Source organism: Micrasema longulum, unplaced genomic scaffold, assembly GCF_059751315.1.
Source record: "Micrasema longulum isolate JH-2025_06_02 unplaced genomic scaffold, ASM5975131v1 h1tg000548l, whole genome shotgun sequence".
NCBI classification, from domain to species: Eukaryota; Metazoa; Arthropoda; class Insecta; order Trichoptera; family Brachycentridae; genus Micrasema; species Micrasema longulum.
In genome coordinates this window covers 1,550,847-1,573,682 of record NW_028277744.1, presented here as the reverse complement: position 1 = coordinate 1,573,682, position 22,836 = coordinate 1,550,847, and the positions used below count along the sequence as shown (strand labels likewise).

General features: G+C 33.6%; 1 protein-coding gene and 1 long non-coding RNA gene across 3 annotated transcripts in view; one reads left to right on the top strand and one right to left on the bottom strand.

Moving 5' to 3' along the window:
- kmr (pleckstrin homology domain-containing family A member kramer) overlaps positions 1–22,836 on the bottom strand; it is a 147,478-nt gene that overhangs the window by 85,177 nt on the left and 39,465 nt on the right. Inside the window, exons 1-2 of one of the 2 annotated variants that reach the window (XM_088227948.1) lie at positions 22,441–22,616; positions 17,903–18,088 (exon numbers count right to left, since the gene is read on the bottom strand). The exons of the other annotated variant lie outside the window; for it this stretch is intronic. The gene's annotated coding sequence lies outside the window, so the exon portion shown is untranslated. Of the gene's footprint in view, positions 1–17,902; positions 18,089–22,440; positions 22,617–22,836 lie in introns of those variants that run through there. 2 annotated transcript variants of the gene reach the window in all.
- LOC148280745 (uncharacterized) lies at positions 20,102–21,018 on the top strand. Its single transcript, XR_015822535.1, has 2 exons — positions 20,102–20,383; positions 20,441–21,018. It is a non-coding gene; the product is annotated as an uncharacterized LOC148280745 (long non-coding RNA).

The window sequence follows — 22,836 nt, the reverse complement described above, 5'->3', positions numbered from 1 at the left end:
AATGTTTGTAGACAGGCTGGATTTCCTCCCTTGGGAGTTATTATTATTATATATTTTTTTTCATTTATTATCATTTATTTTTGCATTTTACAAAAGGTATACATTAGTTACAAATACAAAAAAAAACTATTACATTTACACAAAAAAAATCCCACAAGGGCATGGCCTGTGTGTGGGAATACATTTTATTTTAAATTGAAATAAAGGCTACTGGAAAAATACAATACATATCAATAAGGTAAAAAATGAGTGGTGATATTAGAACACAATTTTTTTGACACTAAAAATGAGAAAATTATCGTAAAAGTATATTCTATTCATTATAAAAAATAAGGTTTTTAAATACGTTTGTTTATCGATAATTTCAACAAAAATTTCTATCTAAATATATTTAAATAATAAATATCTATCATACTGTCCATATGAAATGCATTGAACAGTTTTGGGGCGATGAAAAATGAGTTTCTTTGCCAGAGTCTGGATTTACAATAAGGTCAAGTAAACTATTCAATATTTGACTAGATCTATTAAAACTTTTAGGAAATAAATGTTGGCGTATAAAAACATATTTTAGACATTGCTGGCAATAGATTTCTCGTGGCTTCAAAAGTTCGTATATATCGATTTTTTCAACAGAAAAGGAAAACATTTGGAGACGGAATTATGGAAGTCTAGATGGTTTCCGGGCGTATGACCTGCCATTAGCTGGTTTAAGTGGCCACTTTACACACTGTGTAACATTTACGTTGATATTCTTGCACAAATTAATATCTAACTGTATAGATGCCCATGATATGCCCTGTTTATCTGAGAGAGCTCTTCCAACCTCTTTCACAACACGGACTATCTCTTCGTTCTAGTAACAAGAGAACCCCTTTAACACCCTGTCATCGCTCTAATTTTCTTGCCTCCTCTTTCACAGTAGTAGCCGCTCGATTGTGGAATAATCTACCCACTAATGTTAGAGACGCCCCTTGTTTACTTACATTTAAGTCAAGATTAAAATGTCACTATATAAATATTTAAATTGTTCCTTTATCCTTTCCTTTCCATCCCCTCTCCTCTCTTCATAGTATAGTGTTATTTTTTAATCTTTGTGTTTAATTTTTGTATAAAATTGTAAGATTCAATATGTCCATGTATTTATAATTTTCTCAAACTGAACGGTTTGGGTAGGTAGGAAGAAGTTGCCTTAAGGCAATATGCCCCCCCTTATATTTATATATATATTGTATATGTATATAAAGTGTCAAATAAATAAATATCCTTGCTCAGATAAATATTAATGTACCTCGCCGTAACTTGCGTACCAATCCTGTCTTTGCTGTCGGAAATTATAAAACCAACATCGGATTATTTTCCCCTCTTACTAGTTTACTACATTAGTGTTATACCACCCGTCGATGGAAGGAGTGCTCTCCCGAAACTGTAGTAGTGTTCTTGTAAAAGAATAAAAATTGTGTAACACTAATAACAAAGTTTTTTTTTCATAATAGTTTATAATGAAGTGTTACGTAGTGAGTGCCGATTCAATTAATAAGCGTTTGTGTAAGTTTTGCGAACGCGCCAGCTCTAGTTACTCGACCAGTACACGCTAGATTGATATTCCCAAGAACATGTAGCTACTTAGGAACAAGTGTAAATTACACATAAATTGTAAGCAAGTAAATTGTATAATAAACAAGCATACATACATAATGTAAGTGCATATTCATCAAAAAGCTATTAATTAACTTCCTTCGCTTTGGAGAGACTACAGTGAATCTATTGAGCAAAAAGCGAACAGATGTAATTCTTATATTATCAAGGACTGCTGCAAGATCCCCAATGAAACAAACTGCAATTTTCATTTATTAAAGTGTAAGCAACTTGGATTTCATGTTATTTCTAAAATAAAATGACTCGCCTACAGTCTGTATTGAATGCCGCAGCGAGACTTATTGTTGGAATCTCTAAGTTCAGTCATATCACTCCACTACTTCGGGCATTACACTGGCTACGTTTTCCACAGAGGGTGGAATACAAACTCTGTTGGCTTATGTATAAGTCACTGCACAACTCTGCTCCGGAATATCTAAGGGAACTCTGCATTCCAGATGAACTAGCTGACAGACGTCTTACGCTTAGATCAGCTACATCTACGTCGAAAGGAAAAGTTATTATACCTCTACGCAAACAGCGCACTAAATTCGGCGAACGCGCATTTGCGGTCGCAGGCCCTACGGCATGGAATGCTTTCCCAGCAGAGGTCCGAAACTGAACGTAGTTATGCAGAAAGCAGCCAGTCAAAGAAAAGTGAAACTGAGATAATAGCACTTTTGTGAAAAGGGTGAATAATTGAATGTGCACAACAGTTGGAATGTGTTTGACTTTAAAAAATAAAAAACAATAAATACATTAGTTTTTTAAAATAACAAACAAGAATTCAACTATGTATTTGACCAGTTTTATTGATTTTTAAAGTACCGTAATATTTGTCTAGTTTTGTGGGTCTTTTCTGCAAATTGATAAATGCCGTTTTTAAGATAGACACCATTTTGAAAAGGTGATTATTGCAGTTTTTTTGTATGAAAACGGTTTTGCTGTTTTTAGCAAAACATGGAATTGACCTTACTGCATCCGATAACATCAATATCTCATTTTTTCAAAATTGTGGACTGGCTGCTTTCTGCATAACTACGTTCAACTGTGAGAGTAAAGTGCCGTTTCGTAAGAAACTTAAAACCCACCTGTTCTCTAAATCATTTGAATAAATCCTTAGCATGTGGTGACAAAGTACATTGTTTTTCTTAAATTAAAAAAGTTAATTTTACATATATATATTTATATAATCACTTTGTAAAGCGCCCTTGAGGTATTATTTTACGAAAATGACGGTATATAAGTTATCCATAATAATAAAAAAGATAAGTGGGTCGTTGAACTCGCGGACGAGGCCTTGCTTAACGATTCGTCTTTATGCGTGGAGGGTCGTAGGGTGAAGGTACTAATAAATTTCGTTGTCATCATCCCCCTATTGCCGCACACAGTGGTGCATAAAGCACTGCATTAGTAAACCAGACGCAGCTTAGTTCGATCATCCGTTACTGAATCTAACATTTCATTTCATTAATTTATTCAGATATTTAGAACATTACAGAAAAAAGACCCAATTCATTCTAAATACAATAATAGATCACAAATTACAGTAGATAGTTCTATTATTAAAATAATATAGCAAAATGTAAAAAGAAAAATTAAAAGTTAGAGAGTGCTTTCCTAAGGGAAGGCCCACTGTCGTGAAATATGTCGACATCCGAGGCGATGCGATTAAGAAGCAAGATTGCTCTACCAACCGGCATAACCATTGGCAGGTTGGTTCTGCATCGCGGTAGGTAAAACAATCGATGCTGTCTTTGTCGAAGATAGTTATCAGGTACGAACAGACCTACATCCATCAGAATTTCTGAGTTATGTATGTGACCACCGATCACCTGGAAAAGGTGAACACTTAAATGAAAGTCCCTCCTCCTCCATAATGACTGATAGCCTAGCATCCCAAGTAAAAAGTCGGTTGGAAAGAGACAAGGATAATATCCACACTCTTTTAGGTACAGATAGAGCAGAAATTTTTTCTGCACTCTCTCCACCATCAAAGAGTATCGAGTCTCATGTGGCGACCAAATAATGGAACTAAACTCCAAACGACTTCTTACCAAGGAATTATACAATGTCCTCATAATCTGAGTGTTAGAAAAGATCTTGGCATTTCTAAGAACAAAACCAAGCATTTTAAGGGAGTTTTTACATAGATTAACTATATGAAGATTAAAAGATAACTGAGTATCAAACAACACCCCGAGATCTCTGGACGTTGAAGCCCTTTCAAGCCTTACTCCGTCCATGAGATAACGATAGTTTTATTATTGTACATGTTAGTGAGGGTGAGTATATATATTTAGGGTGTGTGTGAGTATTGTCTGTATGCGAGTGTGTTGTGAATATAAGTGGACTTATTGAACAATGATTATCAAAAAATATCTGTTGAAAAAGATTGTTAAGAACGCTCCAGCCTAAAATCCAAATTTAAAAATATGTAAAAAAATAAAAAGTAATAAAAAAAAAACAATATATCTATATACATTATACATAGATATGTATATTATATTATTGATACATTTTCCACAACAATTATCTAAAGATATAAAACTATAAAGCTTCATTAATTATCTCACAATACATACTTGTAAGTCAATAAATATTGACTTTGTTATAATTTTTTCAGAAATTCAAATATAAATACCTAAATTCCCCATTACCTGTTAAACACTTAGCCTTGCCCTTAACTGTGGGTTTTTCCACAGTTATGATTAATGTAATTTGTTTATTTATTTATTAATTTACACGCCCTATGGGCTTTTACATATTTTAGAAATTACATTTAAGTGCAGCAGTGAAACATGAGTATGTAAATTTAGTTAAAATTAAAGATAACATAAGAAAAGCTAAAAGATACAATAATAAGTAAAAATCAGGAAATGTACCAACATAGGTATATGGTACATAGAAAAATATTAAAAAAATTTACATATGAAAACATACACGCATACATATAAGTTTATACATTATTATGGAGAAACATGTGAAAAAAAAAAGTAAATAAAGAAAAATATTAAGAAATTTTACACAAATTAATTTATAACCTTTTGAATACTTAACCTATATTTATATAAAGACAGACAAAATATATCAACTTTACCATACTCGTAATGCTTTAGTTCATAAGATTATTTTTATTTTTACTTAAGTACCTTGAATTTTATAACTATATAAGGACATTCAATCCATCTTATCTTCCCATTCGTTTGAAAATGCCCTAACAAGGCGAAACAATTGTCACGAAATTTTTGTTTTTATATTTGTAAAAATTTTAAAAAGTGTTTAGTAGACTCAAATCAGTGTTTGATTTCTTATATTACAAATTCCTTAATAGTTAATAAGTTAAAGTTCCTATAGCGTATATTGAAGAACTGTTACATATGGCAGAAGGGACCTTCTGTAGTTTTTCAAGTTTTCAAAAGTTTAATAAATATTTCAGTTAATACACAGAAAAAAAGCATCGTTAACAATGTTTATTTATTATTGAAAAGTACACTAAACTATTTTAGTTTGTGGATTAAAGTCTTGAAATTGAGTCTTATTTCAGGTATCTTAAACATGTTTCAAAATTACGGATGGTTCCTTCTGCCATCTGATTACCGATATAAGTTTTATGTATAACATAACAACGAACCAAAATCCGCAAGAAATAAACAAATTCACTAATTAAATTTATGCCTTTTTTTCACTGTTTATTTCATTTAACACTTATAAATAAAATCGCGAGACTTAACAATAAAAACGCCTAATTTTAGGCGTGTGTCTTTTAACTTATTTGAACATATTTCGGTTTCGGTGTCGGTCACTACTCTAATTCTCCGAATAATTTAAATAAATTCCTAGCATCTAATAACAATACAGTTAAAATTATGTTTTAATTCAAATAAAATCTATTTCGTGAAGTGAACCTTGAGATTTGAGGATATGAGAATAATGATTAAATGCAGGATTCATACGTTTTGGGCGAGGGGCGAGAGTCGGAAAAACAAAGAACTTGATTCTTGCAATTCAACCATGGCTAAACTCGCCAATAAAATTAAAGTGGTCGGACTTGCTAAGACCTCCTGTAAAGACTTATGTAGCCAATACTCATAACATTTATTTATTGTATAATTTGCCTTGTTTAGGGAGGTTAGTCACAAGCAATGCAAAAGGTTAAATAAAATGAAGGTCACGTAAGAGTAAACGATGTCTCACTTTTTTTTATACAAACGTATTCCCGTATTTTCTCCCAGGATTTATGATACTAGAGCAATGTTTTTTTGTACAAAATATAGATATTTACTATCGGCGTGTCTCTTTAGTTTTATTTTTTGATAAATTATTTCTAATGCGAGCTAGGACCATCCGAAAACTCAAAATAAGGGCCAGTTTTATCTGGGAATAAAAATTCGATAAATAATTTTGAAAACCGGAAAAAGTACCGCCACAGAAAATTGAATACTGATACTCTTTTACAACAAAAACAAATCGGTTCAGTTTTGGGGTTTCGTATTTATTTATTTATATTTGGATAATTTATATAGCGCAATTTTTTTGAAAATCACCTCAATGGCGCTGTACAATAAATAAATATCCCAGCACGTCTTGCAGCTACAGAGCGCATGGACGGTTAGGATTCTTGTTTCTCGTCTCCAGTTATGATATATAGGAGCTAGATTACACGTCTTGCAGCTACAGAGCGCATGGACAGTAAAAAATCTAGCCCCTATTTACATTTCTATTTTTTTTATTTGACAATGGAGTTTAGAGTTTTAGTGATATTTAAAAAAAATGAAATAAAAAACAAATTTATAAAAATAGAAGTTAGATAACAACAAGTCTTGCAGCTACTGAGCGCATGGACGGTTGGAATTCTAGACCTCATTTACTAAATTTGGATATTTGATGGTTGATAACATTTACCTATTGAAGCTAGTTTACTAATCGTCTTGCAGCTACAAAGTGCATAGACGAGTGAAATTCTGGCAACTCAAAATTATCAATAAATTTTCAAAAACAAACATTGAGCATAATAGTAAATTTGTAAAGTGTTCGTGCTAAAAAGTAAACAATAAAAAACTAAACAGATAAAGCACTTCATTGGATAACATATGTAGCGCAATTTTCGTAATGTAATACCTCAAGGGCGTTTTAAAAAGTGATTACATAAAGATATAAATTTAATTTTAACTTTTTTTAATTTAAGAAAAACAATGTACTTTGTTCCCACATGCTAAGGATATATTCAAATGATTTATAGAACAAGTGGGTTTTAAGTTTGTTACGAAACATCACTTCACTCTCACAGTTTCGCACCTCTGCTCGGAGACCATTCCATGCCGTAGGGCCTGCGACCGCAAATGCGCGTTCGCCGAATTTAGTGCGCTGTTTGCGTAGATGTATAATAACTTTTCCTTTCGACGTAGATGTAGCTGATCTAAGCGTAAGACGTATGTCAGCTAGTTCATCTGGAATGCAGAGATCCCTTAGATATTCTGGAGTTGGGCAAAATTAATCCGACATGCTGTTGTATTTTTCATTTGTGGGATAGGGACAGAAAACGGTGTTGAAATACACGGATTTACATTATAAAACGTAAAAAAAAAAAACGCAAACTACAACTACCTATGTATATATTTACCTAACTACTGTAGTGGAGCAGATATTAAAATTATAAAAATATATATATATATTTTTTTTAATCATTTTAAAATTGCCTTTTTTGTTACTTCATCTTCCAGTCCCCATCCCAGAACGTCCCGACGAGACCCTAGCGAAATATGGCAACTCTGGCCTGTAGTATATTTCGTGTTTTTTAAGAAACGTAAAAACCACTAAAACTTGTTTGAGAACTATCGATTCGTGTTGATAAGCTTTTGTTTAAGCGGTTTTGAAGTTTAGGTAGAGAACATTTCTACGGTCTCTCTTACCAAGAAATGAGCGGATAGTTCTGTCAAGCGGCTTGCGTGTCCGTTGTGGGCACATTCGGCAAATAATTACAGTTCCGTCGTTACTTCTCGGAAGGATGGACTTTTAGACCGAGACTTTTTGGAGATCTTGGGCTTTATACTGCTGACAAATATAAATTATAACTTAATATGGCGTTCGTGTATGGCACGTGTTTCGCAGACGGGCCATATATTGGAAATCATGAAAAAAAATGTTCGACGGAAAAACTTGTCTGTTATAGGATATCATTGGCTAGTAGCGGTGCAAATCCACACGACACTATAAATATAATAACATAGGGTGGACTGATATTTATTGTAGGTATTATAATATACAGGGTGTTCATTAAACCCTGTCACGTCCGAAACCACGATGATCAGTATGAGCAAGAAGACATATTGGGACATTAAAATATTTTTTAGAACGAATAAAATTTTAAAAAATAAAATATCAAAAAAGCAAATGGTTGCTTACTTCTGCAGAGGATTCACGGGGAAGGGGAGTCTGATATGCGGCCGCGCTCCCCTCACTTCTCCCCTACAGAAGTAAGCAACCATTTGTTTTTTTAAACAGTTTATTTTTAAAAAAAAACTTTTTTCCAAATATTTTTTTAAGTGTGCTAATACGTCTTCTTGCCCATATTGATCATCGTAATTTCGGATGTGACAGGGTTTAAAGAATACCCTGTATATAAAAATCTGTTAATTTTAAACAACAAACAAACAAACAATCACGCCGTTTCCTAAGGTACCTACCGAGCTAAATATTGTCCAGCGTATCACCGTATCGGCGAAATCACTTTACACACTGTGAAACGTTCGTCGCCTTTATTTAAAAACAACGTGAGTATTTTTTTTATGTATTTGACGTTTCGATGAAATATTTCGTATGAAATAACATCTATCTTTGTCATTTGAACGAAAAAATTGTTGTTTTTTTTCGAATTCCGCATATTTAAAAAAGGTGTATATTCCTCGGAATACATCGTCAGTCAGTAGGTAGTCAGCAATACAGTATTTTATTTTTATTTGTATAGAACACAAAAAATCATGTATTTTTTAAACAAAATATTTGGTTTAAAAAGAAAACCTGTAAAATTTTATACGAAATTACTGATTTATGAAGTTTTTATTGTCTCCTGTAAAGTTTTAATTTCGTGACATACATTCGCGTTTCTTTTCTTTGGTACTGTAGGTAAAATTCATTTAAGTGTGTTTTATTATTTATTTATTTGTATATACGCCTAATGGGCATTTTTAAGGACATAATATTATGTATACATAGAAAATTATTATAATAGAAAGTAGAAAGACACAATGGTATATAGTAGGCTTGGTGGGAGTGGAAGCGGGAGAGAGGTGTTTATAATTTAATTTGATTCATTGATCGTTTGAAAGACAACTTGTTATCAACGAAATCAAGATTGGTATGTTTGTTGACAGATCTAATGGCTGTTTGTTTTATAAGGGGACACCTAAGAATAAGTTTTAATTTAACCAAATCTACAAGTACACGTTCACACAGATACACAAAATAAATATCTGTATAGCTATTCACAATGAAAACTTCAAACTTACCTTCGTTTTTCTTTCTATTTTTTACTGTAAAAATTTAAATGGTAGAACTAAATGGCTGGCCAGGTTTTCCTATGAAATATTTATTGTATAGTCAAAATATAATTGCAGATACACTGTTTGATACTAACATACAATAAAATGTTCGACGTCTACGAAAAATTGGGATATTTTTACAATTAGAGACTTTTAGCATGATTTTTCACGGTTCACGCCAATTGAAATAATCGTTTTGGATAATGGGTAAGACGCTTCTTAATAAATATTGCGTAGAGTGTGTCGGTAGTAGGTAGATATTACGAAAACATTTTTAGAATTCATGGGTAGGTATTGCGAAATAAAGACAGTTTGAACTCTGTGAACCGAATTTTTTATTTCCAATTCGTCATCTGAACAGTAAACTTATGCGGATATAAAAATAACCCAATCTCGAAACGGCGAACCAGTTGGCTGTAATTAAACCGATTGCATAATCCAGACGGCATTCCAAAAGAAAAAATCTAACTGTCATTATTAAACGTATCGGTTGGCACGGCTTTATGGTTAATTCTCACGGTGAATCAATCAATCGCCTGTTTAGTGAAGAAAAAAAATTCGTCGCAATTTCTACGTCAGGAAGTCGAAAGGGTGGATTATGAACTGTGTAAGTCCCATCTTGCTGGAGGTTGGATTCTATAAAATGCTGCGAAACGCCCAGTTGCTTTGCACCGGCAAAACTACTGGCTACTCCAACTCGTTAGCGTTAACGCCGCGAGCCCTGAGCAATGGGATTACAAGCATAATGGTGTGATCGTAGCAATTTACGAGAGGATAGGCGAGTTTCTGGCGCCTCCGAACAAGAACCAACTAGCTAAGTGACGGTAACCCCGTCAGAAATATTCACCAAACAGGGCAACGGGAAACCACTCAGGTCAGGAATCACTGTGGCGAGTAGATCGAATAAGGAGAGTCGAGGACCTGTTCCGAGTAGCGAAAGAAAGAGATGCTTTCGCCAGTGATCGCCAACGAAGCGTCGGAGGGATATGACAAGCCACCGAAGAAGCATACACAATAATATTGTTCACGCCAGCTGGTGCAGGGTTCTCGCTTCGACGGTCTCGCCAATCTCGGGTGACATGCGAACGAGGAAAAAGACACACAGTTCCTTCAAAATACTATTTATTTTCTAATTCCGCAAAGTCACATAAATCATAATTGAAAATAGTCTGAAAAAGTTGAGCGGGCACATATTCATTCAACAAACAAATCAGCTCAAATAAAACCACAGGGTCAATCACACCCTCACACTCGCAACTCGTAACACTCGAGGATGCGTACAAGCCTCGCCTGTCACTTAGGACCTTCCGTCATTGTCTCTAGAGGCTCACTATTGAATGTCACAGAAATAATAATTACAGTAGACAACATTTAAAAGGGCATAAAACAATAATTCACGATATACGACACTTTTGAAATAAACATATTGCAAAGCAAAACAATAACATCCGAAATTGCTAGTCGGTATACAAAATTGACCAATAAAGCGTTCTTTGTAAAGTATTATTTTAACCCGCTAAATCTTCGGAACGAAGTTAGTAATTTAAATGCGTTCTGTAAAGAATTATTTAATTAACGAAATATTGCTCAATTTAGTTTTGGCCCAACAAATATTATGCATTGATTTTAACGACTTGATAACTCATGAATGGAACAATTTTGCGCCGCTGTAATTCGTAGAAGCTGTGATGGGTGGGACACGTAAAAATAATTCCTTAAGGTAGCGCAAAGTTGTTATAACCATGTGGGTACCTACCCCAATGGAAGCGGTCTAAGCCTCTAGAGGCAGACTAAGATAGAGATGAATAAATTGTGTTGAAGAAGACTGGATAAGCGTATTAAGGAGTGGAAACGGAGGAAGGGTGGACAGGGGTAGGAGCCGATGGAGTGCAAACGTAGAGAAAACCAAATCCCATCCTGAGATGGAAGTAAGGAGAAGAAAAAAATGTCTTCTTTATCCACAAATATTACCATTATCGATATTTTTTGTCGTTTTTTCATTGTCTTTTCGTTCTACATCGTAAGTCGATGGACCCGTAGGCATCATCCTTCGGTAACTACACATGTCCATCCACCATCTTCCAGGAATTGATAGTCACATGTCCGCAATAACTACCTACAATCTAAAATAGCTATAATGAGGAAGTTTAGTGTTGTTTTTATTTGTTAATAGACGAAAATAAACAATAATTTTAAAAATACATTTTTATGTATAACGTATAATCAGCGCTTTATAAATGATCTAACTATAATCCAAGTACTACTTACTGCTCGATGTATTTTATCTTTTTTAAACTTTTTGAAATCATTATGTTGCTAGAATTACATTCGTCCATGCGCTTTGTAGCTGCAAGATGTTTGATAATATATTATCTTAATTCAATTTATTATGAAATCATTTCTAAATTATTTTTTTACTGTAAATAGGGTCTAGATTTCTAACTGTCCGTGCGCTCTGAAGCTGCAGGATGTTGTATGTTGCAATCTAGATTCTATCAGTAAACGTTTCCTTATTTTTTTTATAAAAAATACTTCTTACTTCCGTCCGTGCGCTCTGTAGCTGCAAGACATCCTTTTATCTAGCTCCTGTGTATTATTTTAATTAAAAATAATCTATTGGAAAGGCGGAACTAAAATCCCGACCGCCTATGCGCTCTGTAGTTGCAGGATGTGTTGACATTTTCCACAAAAATGGCGCAATAAAAATTATCCGGAATAAAAAATTAAATCACAACACCCCTTTATTTTTGTAGGTTATGCTTGCCTCCGACTTGCAATATGTATATTGTAAGCACTGGCGGCTCCTGACCGAAAACATTGGCAGTGCATTTCTTTACATTTTTTCCACTTGTATATTATTAAGTTCAATAATATTATAATAATATGATAAGTCTGACGTGATAAACGAGTAATAGCATGACAGCCCGCGCATCGGAACCAGAAACGCTAAATGCGCCCAACAAAATACGCACGTTATAGTTAACTAAATTCGTACTAATATCATGTAATTACGCATGTTTAAAGTGACATTACAAACGAACTTCAAATCTGCGCATGCGTTGGCAATGCCCGGAATATGTATATTATCTTCTCTCTCTAACGCACAATTCATCGGTATGAAGCATTGTCTGTCTAATGACGATTTTAGGAGATATGATATATTTCTTACAAATTCTGGGTAAAAGATTGTGCAAAACAGAATATGCACTGGGACGATTGCGCATGCGTAGAAAAGATGATAAAATCGTCCGCTAGAGTCGATTTCGCTAGATCTTTTGGCGCTAGTATTAAATATTATGATGTTTACGTGTATAATATTGCAACAAATCCCTGTTTCTTTCTACTTACTTTTAACATACTTTTACTATCAATAAAATTACTAATTTATTTACACAAATTTTTACTTGGCAGTGCATTACACTTAAGCACATACTAAGGAACCGCCTCTGATTGTAAGCAAACATCAAATCGTTAATAATTTAACACACAAACTCAAATCAAAAACACCTATGGCGACACATATCTATAAAAACAGTATAAACACATATATTTATCTTAACACACCTACCTTTGCACATACCGTTCATAGTTTACACATTCGCATTTCATCAGTTTCAACCTACTTTTATCCTTTTTCCGACATGCATTATGTAGGACTCCATTGACAACTGCTAATTTTGTCTCCCGCGACGAACATTTCATTGACAGAATTGCTAATAAATGTATTTTAAAAATATTATTGTACAACACCTACACACTATGGTATGCCTCGCACCGCCATGTACATTATGTTCAATTAAAGATAATTATATTCAATCGTTTTGGTAGCAACATTAACATAATCTTTTTGATCAATCTGTTTGGCAATCGATCAACAAAACGCCTGTCTGTTAATAACGCGTAATTTTTTTCGTATATTTCTTATTTCGTAAAATAGTGACTAGGAACTTCACAGGTACAAATTAAGTTATGTAGATCAAATTTACTCCACGAATATTTTGAATGCGTTTATACTTATGTCTAAATCTTCATATGTAAGTTCTCGCTTTTATACCTCGTAGAATGAGGAAGTTCAGTTCTACGGAAAATTGGATATGAAAAATGTTTTCTTAGGCACGGTAAAATTAGAGCATTATAAATTAATGTACGGCGAAGTTTCCTGAAAATGTGTGTAAAAAATAAATAAAACGAACTACTTTGAATGAAATCACTAGTCCTTCTGAATCAAGCAATGAGTGTTGTGATAGATTTCCGATTTAAGGGAAGCCAACAGACCAATCAGGCGAACTCATCAAATCAAAAAATCATTTTCAATTTCAATTTTATTTATTTATATATACGTACATTACAAAATGGAATATCTTAGTTCATACTAATAGAAAAAATAAAAAGGTAAAATTAGATATATATAAGAACAAGAGATAGGAATACAAAATATCCAGAGAATAATATGTTAAAAAAGTAAGAAAATCATGGAACGAAAAACTCCCTCACAGACATGAAAAATGTCAATGCCCAAAGTTATACTGTTCAACATAGAGATAGCCCTTCTAATAGGCATATCCATTGGCAGGTTGGTCCTGTATATTAGAATGTGACACAGTCTATGCTAACGCTCTCTATATGGGGTAATTATCCGGAACATAAATAAAGCTAATGCTCAGCATAATTTCAGGGTTGTCAATAACACCGCGCAACAATCAAAAGAAATTCGTAGTTAAATACAGATTCCTTCTGGTCTTCAAACTGCTGTAACCAAGCATACCTTGGAGGAAGTCAGTTGGATGAATCCATGAATTGGATGAAGTCAGTTGGATAAATCCATGAATTGGAGGAAGTCAGTTGGATAAATCCATGAATAATATCCGCACGAAGAAACCGAAGAAATTTATTTTGAACCCTTCCGACCATAAGAGAGTACTTCAACTCATATCATAGCATTAATGAAACGATAAATACACTGCATCTCATTTTTCAATGCAGTTCCCTATGCACCATTCGGTGTGGATTAAGCTTTGATGGTGATCATGCTAATTGGAAATAGTGAAAGAGAATCTATTAAAACTGTAAAACGTGTTGAAATATTTATTTAGCTTTATTGGTGTCCCAATAAAAAACTATTTTTTTAATACGATCTGTTCACGTTTATTTCCTTTTACAGTAGAACTCCGTTTATCCAAACCCCGGTCTATATATATAGTTGGATAATTTACATAGCGCCATTTTTGTGAAAATTACCTTAAGGGCGCTATACAATTAATAAATATCCCAGCACGTCTTGTAGCTACAGAGTGGATGGACGGTTGGGATTCTAGTTCCTCGTTTTCGATTAAGATCAATTAAAAATTATAACAGATAGGAGCTACATAACAGGACGTCTTGCAGCTACAGAGCGCATAGACAGCTAGAAATTTAGCCTCCATTTACACATTTTAAAAATTGAGGATTAAATTTAGTGTATTAGTGATATTTAAAAATAATAATATGAATAGTAAAAAGGAGTATGATTACAACACCGGATAAGAATAAAACAAGGTCATCCAGATTGTTACTAGGAAATAAAAAATAAAGATTTCAATTTATTGCAACACAGAGGGAAAACATTTTTGAGAAGGGAATATAAGATTCTAGGCATTTGCAGGGCTTATGACCTGTCATTGGCTGGTTTAAGAGGCCACTTTACACACTACACAGTCTGCAAGCATTTGGATATAATCAAACATTGTTGAATTACTACCTGGTAAAAGAAGAAGTATAAAAATTGGAAAATTGTGTTCAGGCGTTGCCTAGTAGGTGATTTGGTTCAGCTGGATGAATCTCACCCACGTGATAAAGGTTTCAGCTCTTTTATTTTAAAAAAGTCAACAGATGGAAGAGTTGAGGAAATGTGGATGTTCAAACATAGGCAGAATGGTGAATGTTACACAGTGCGTAAAGTGGCGACTCAAACCAGCCAATGACAGGTCATAAGCCCTGTAAATGCCTAGACTCCCATATTCCCTTCTCAAAAATGATTTCCCTCTCTGTTGCAATAAATTTTTATATAACGACTCCCTAGGGAATCCAGCCAGTCTGCAAGCATTTGGACATACTCAAAACATGGTTAAAAAATAAAGATGTTCGTCAAAGCAATTAACTTCGCTGTATTATTTCAAAAGCAATAAAAAAGTTATCTTAGAGTAAATTTTTCGTTTTCTTTTAAAACATTGCCTTTCTTTAATGGTTAATCCAATTATCCAGATTTCAGCATATCCGGATAACGCCTGGCACCCATTTATCCGGACAATTTAAAATTTTACTGAACGTGTATTATTTTTTTGCTGTTTGTGTAACTGTATTTTTTTATCAATGTTAAATATGCACAAAATACATATGGAGTAGAAAATAATTTTAATAATAATATAATGACTAATTGTAGTCACAAAATATGAATATTCTGACGAATGTTTCGCAAGAAGACATTTGCGTCAGGTGGTTATCGGTCACCCGGAAAATTTTCATTATTTTAAGGCCGCAGTTATCACAACGGGAAGTTGACATAGTGAGGAAGTTCAGTGTTTTTTTTATTTTTTTTTTATTAGTCAATAAACTATTAAACTAAGCCAAATTTTTTTTTTCAATTTTTATGTATAGTATCAGCGCTACGATTTTTAAAGTTATGTATTTCGAAAATAACTCCGCGTGTGACGTCAGAGGTTCATTTCCGCTTATTCTCATTCAGTTCTTCCCATTGGTCCAGAAACGACAAGCAGACCGGAAATCTGCCATAGCTCTCAGATCATAGGTTGATTCATATGAACCAGTGACGTCATTCAAAGCAGTGCGTTTTTATTCAAATATTTTTTATTATTTTTTCCGTACATTTTCAAGAAATTTTGCAGTACAATTTGATGCTCTAATTTTTATCCCGCGCAAGAGAACATTTTTTGTATCCAATTTCCTGTAGGGCTGAAGTTCCTCATTGAGGATTTATATCCAATGAGGAAGTTTAGTGGTTTTAAAAAATAAAGATATTTTTTTAAATACCACTAAACTAAGCTTTTTTTCATTTTTATGTATCATCGCTTAGACTTTTAAAGTTTTGTAATTCTGAAATTACTAAGCGTGTGAGTCTCAAGTTCTCTTCCGCTTTTTCCCGGTCAGTTTTGCCGATTAGTCCGTTGTCTTACCGCAAACCGGAAATATTTCACAATTCAATTATCATTGGTTGATTCATATGGACTAGTGACGTTCAAAGTAGTTTGTTCGTTGTTGTTGAACTACGCGTTATTGACGAGGATACTTCAAATTTTCAAATGAATATGGTCATTTTTACTTAACTTTTTGGTGATGCATCTAATAACTTTTATATCTCCATAAATGTAATAAATTTCAGGTTAAGATTTTCGGTATTTCTTCGTTATACATTTACGTATCGGTTGAAATGTTTTTATTTTATAAATAATGAATGCTTATTTTCCAAATAATTAACAAAAAAACCTTTATTTTCCCATTTAAAAAATCGGAGATAAATCATCAATCCAAAGTTTAATAATGAGTCACATGTTGCGGAATACGCAGTAAAAGAGTAACCTAATATATAATTGTCTCACACTCTCTCCGACTCACTCTCGATATTACAGGTATATTCGGGAGCGAGAGAGACGATTTCACGCGTCACACGCGCGAACGACAAAGTTGCGAGTACTTCTGCCAGACTCCAGTTAGTAGCTCTCTGAGTTTCGTCAGGAGCGATTCTTTCGCCAGAGCTGCGAGCATAAGCTTGTCATGTTTTTAGCAATTAGATTAAAAATATTGTTATTTTTGACTTCAATTATAAATCATTTTAGCAATTTATTGTCTAGGAATATTGAATTTTTCCGATTTAAAATCTATAATTTATTGCCTACTCACTAGCACCGTAACGTGCGAATGTTTTAGGGATAGCAAGGGTATAAAAGCGGGCATATTGCATTAAGAAAATTTCTTCCTACCTACCCCAACTGTTCAGTTTAAGAAAACAATAGGTATATGGACATATTTCAGGCATATTAATGTATATTTTTTTTAATAGAATCAAAAATTTACTAAAAATCTACACTATACTATTAAGAGAGGAGGGGGGATGAGAAAGAAAGAAGGAGGAGAAAGGTAAACTCAAAGATTCAGATTGTGACATTTCAATCTCGATTTAAATGTTAATGAAGAACGGGCGTCTTTGACATTAGAGGGTAGATTATTTCACAATCAGCAGCTACTACTGTGAAAGAGGAGGCAAAAAAATATAACGGTGAATTGGTTTATTTTTTTTATACATTTTAGAGAAACTTCGCCATACAATTAAATGCTCTTACTTTTACCGCGTGTAAGAAAACACTTTTATATCTAAATTTCCATAGCGCAGAACATCCTCATTAAAGATAACTCTGTTAACTTCTCATTTTAACCGGGGATCGGGGCCCAGGTTAACCTCTTTTACCAAACAAAGCAAAAAAGTTTATAATGTAAATTAATATACACAAACATATTATTTTTATCGGTTGGATGTATGATCTATGACTAAATAAAATGGTGTCATGTTTACATTACCATGAACAAAGTCAACAAAGAAAAACGTTAAATTCTCATTTGAGAATCAATGTTTACGTGAACTCGATTTGTTTATAATTTATAACACATGATAATTGCGCAGTCCGACAGCTGAGCAACCAAACGCATCAAAAGAAATTTGAAAAAATACTCACTTTATATCTCCATTTTGAAATCTTCATGCATCTTCGGGGATATAACCATTTGATCCGCGGAATGTTTAGTTTTAAAATCTCTACATTTCTTCAATGTTTTGCGAGCAATCACATCACTTCACGATAACAAATTTAATAACACAAACGCGAGTATATCTTTAAGGTTTTTAATTTTATGAAGCACACCTGTGACAAGTTTGGACGCACAGTTTACTCAGATGACACGAGATAACAACCGAAAACGGAAATGCATTCCTCAGCAAAACGTGTTTATTGTTTACGTTGGTAGAATAAATTATTTGTGCTTGCATTCGCCCATTTCATACGCACCGTCCAAATCTACACGGCGCGGTAAAATGACATTTATGTTTTTTTTATATTTAGGAAAAATCCCTCTACAAAGGGAGCTGTAATGTAGTAAAATCCCGCTTAAGTGTGTTAGATTTTACATGCATTCCCCCTCCCGACTCCCGGCTAACGGATTTCCTGACTTAAGTTCGGTGTTATTCAACGTGTAGCAGCGAGAGGAGCGTGAGGTCATATAGCATCTTCTCGCTTTAAAAAAATGGAAAAATTTCGCAGAAAGCTCGACATATTTTGAAACATTTTTTTAAACACTACCACAATATTTTTTTTGTTATTTACAGCATGTTAGCTGGGGTATTCCTGGTACCCCAGGATTCCGATTTTTTTACGCTTAGACTCGGAAAGGTTAATACTTTTTTAATAATATAATACGTGTATAGTTGCACTAAAAAGCGTACTATTTATGACCTTGTATTGCAAATGCAAACTGCATCGGAAAGTAAAATGTGGATATTGTAATTGGATACTGTCGATCGTATGTTAATTTAAATACTACCAAATACTTGACGTAAATAATGTTATCGCTGCAATTTTCCTGAACAGTAATTTCTATGACCACCTATGGCCACCACTTCTTGTATTAAAAAGAATAAAAAAATCTTCAGAAGTAGATATTATTTTAGTATTATGAGAAAATTTATTTATTCCTAAAGTTTTTTAAATACCATGTGGATTTTCACACGAGGGTCTCGACTACAATGGGAAGTTACATTTATCTTCAATTTTATCAACAAATTAAATTTAAGTTTTATACAGGGTGTTCTTTAAACCCTGTCACATCCGAAACCACAATGATCAGTAGGGGCAAGAAGACATATAAGCATATTTAAAAAATATTTAGGACAAAGAAATTTATAAAAAATAAAATATTTAAAAAAACAAATGGTTGCTTACTTCTGCAGGGGAGAGGTGAGGGAAGCGCGGCGCAGTTATCAGACTACCCCCTCACCCTCCTCGTTTCTGCCCTGCAGAAGTAACCAACCAGTTGTTTTATTTGATTTTTTTTTTTGTTTTTTTTTCGTTCTAAAAAAATATTTTAACGTGCCAATATGTCTTCTTGCTCATACTGATCATCGTGGTTTCGGATGTGACAGGGTTTAATGAACACCCTGTATATAAAAAGCAGAATATAACATGTTCAATTATACGAGTATGTTACTGACGAAGATACTTGAAATGTTCATGAAAATATACTCATTTTCGTACACAAATATCGGTTTTTCTTTATATTTCCGATTGTAATCAGAGCCCTGAACGAGTGTTTTCGACATGATGGTAGCTCGCAGCTCGTAGGTACAAATTCTGAACGAAAAAAATATTGGAGATGTCCGCTTTGTTGTGTAGGGGTTGGCGCATTCGCACCATTATTGAGGTCCTGGGTTCGATTCCTAGAAGGAAAGATGTAAAATATTTTATTTTTCAAGATTGTTTATACTGCAATATTTCCCTTTTCTTGTACTGGCACCTGAAACGTAGGACTGATAACGTTTTTTTCATGTAACAGATCGAAATGCGCTGCATTTGCTTTACAAATGCAATGACCTATACACCACTGGGTGCGGAAAGGGGAATGATAATGATATAAAATATTTTCATAAACACGATAAACATATAAGATTTTGAGCTAAACCATCCTAATCCACCTTCACCTTCTGTTATTAATGGCAAAGATATAAGTTGATAAATAATATCAAACGCAGGTACGTCCACAACGATTCACCACAATATCCATGTGGACGTACGAGCTTCTGAATTGAAACAGAGTTTTTTGACAGTGATTTATTGTAATAATGAGGACATGTTTTAATTTAAACAGTACTAAATTAATTTAAATTTTATATTTTTTCTTTACATTTTGTGGAACAATTTTTTGTTAAAATTGGGTGAACATACTGGCGTTTATATTTATCAACTCATATACGAAAAGCCGGAAACTCTATCTCAAAGAATTCTAAGGTGTGTGACGAATTGCCTAATCTACACGTTCTGGACATTAGGGCGTAAAAATAAAAGTTGCTCTTAGAAGATTTGATAAATAGCAGATTTAACTTAAGCGATGCTGTTTCAAACGCTCTCGCGGTCGGAGAAAACACTGTTATCTCGCGTATTTTGTATGTAACATATATGGTTGGATAATTTATATAGCGCCATTTTTGTGAAAATCACCTCAAGGGCGCTGATAAAAGCTTTTTCTATGGCCGCGAGAACATTTGGAATATCGCCTCTGGTGACATTATGTTAAGTAATTATTTAAACTGGCTCAGCTTTGATATAAAATGAATTTGCCTTTGTAAACGATGCACATAAATATATGTCTTAAGTCAATCTAAAATTATTCTTTTTATTTATTATATACGTCCAGAGGACTTTTACATGATAGGTGCCAAATGACAATCCCAGCGTTTTATTACAAAAGTTAACATGTAGGTCTAATAAATATGTATCTGATAAATATATTGTTTTTTAAGTATCAAATTACATACATATTTTAATATATTTTGTGCTCTTTTATTCACTTTTATCTATATTCTTAATTATTATTTTTTCTAACCTCTTCGAATTTAAAGATTCTTCTAATATAACTGATGGGATAAAAATGACTTTAGTTCTCTCCACTCAATATATGTATGTATTCTATATATACCCATATATGTTTTACTAATATGTTAACATGTTTTTTTCTTATTCGGCATTATTCATTTTTATTTGCTACTATTTTGTACAATACATGTCTGACTTTATATTTATACATATATGTAAAACATGCAAAAGCCTACAAGGTATGTAAATTTTAAAAATAAACATTATGCCTTAACATAACGCAAAAGTGGGTAGGTACATAATTAAACCTTTCTAAAAAAATATGTGCCTATAATAGTATAGTATATAGATACATCATTATATTTTATCAGCCTGAACTAAATTAATTATTTGATACAAATAATCGATAAGCAAATTTAATCGATTCAATCATAAATGCCGCAATAAGTTAGCAGTAGGAGACGTAATTAAGAAAATCGTTGGCTCGGTTCAAATTTGAATATCATTATTTCAATCCGAGTTCGTTGTCTGGAATTTGAAATCTGTACGTTATTTTGAATTCCTCAGGATCGAGTCGTGAACGTGCCGCGGGTAATGTAGACTCAAAACTGGATATCAGTAGACGATGGATGCTGTAACAATACACTATATTCAATAATCGATTCGTGCACGGCATCTACTTTAGTGGATGTACATCGGAATCGAAAAAAACATGTACACGTGATTCAATTTATTTAATAGTACGACGCTTCTGCTTGTGCTTGTACGAATTTTATTTATTTATTGATTAAGATTTACATACATACATATTTAAATATATTGAAAAGAAGAGAAAGAAGAAGAAAGAACTGTTAACGATTCACTTATAAATAGATATTTTTTACATTTGCAATTCACAATTTGTCGTCCACTAGACACTAGACAATAGTCTGTTCTAAGACTAACAAACTGTGAATTTACTTGTTTGCAACGGAACATCGTAATAATAATGATAGACAAAAGAAAAATTACACTAAGCATCAAGGAAAAATTAAAAATGTATGTTATGTTGCCTGGAGTAAATCTTTTTTATGTAGTCCTGCACAGCTTCCATTTCGTTTTACTGAATGTTTAAAAAATCGTGAGTACAAAGACAAAAACTAACAATAAAATAATATCACAGCATTTTTCCCTATGCATTCCTTAAACAATAAATACGTCATCATCATTTCCCTTTCCGTACCCATCGGTGCATAGGGCACTGCATTTCTAAACCAGCTGTTACATGAAGGTAAAGTGATCAGTATTACGCTTCTGGTGCCATTCCAGGAACAACGAAATATTAAAATCGAACCCAGGACCTCAAACGCGACAGGCGGAATGCGCCAGCCGAGGCGAACTTTTCTCCACTCGATTTCCCTTTTCAGGATTATACCTGAGAGTAGCCAACGAGTTGAAACCTCAGGGTTCTGGTTATACTTCATACACAGAAGTGTATTTTTCATCCGCCTGAACACAGAGAAAATAATACATCAACGCAAACATATATTTTGAGAGAAAGAACATAAGTTTCTTTCAACTTAAAACGCACAATGAAGAATCCTTCTAACAGTCTGCACATAAAACAAAGCGCACTTAAAACTTGAACTAACTATACTTTTTAAACTGAAGCTAACACTCTCGGGTATGTTTTCTGTTATGTTAAAGATACAGGTTTGAAAATGAAACGTCTTTTCATTTATTCATCGCGTTGTTTTGTTTTTTCCGGTTTGGGCGACCGCGACACGAGGCGGTGACGAACGACTCGCTGGAATGCCGCACGGCAACTGACGAACGGAACGAACCGATCACCCACCCCCGCACACCTGACGCAGTGTTCCAGCGATCGACAACTAGTGCACTGCAATATAGTTACTGCATTCATAGAATTAAGAATAGTCCAGAAGGAGCGTAGAATCATATTTGGAAACATTGGACTGTGTCCTAAAATCCCCCACTTTCGTCGCGCGCATTAGTGAAGTCGCCGCGTAATGTAAATGTAAAATAAT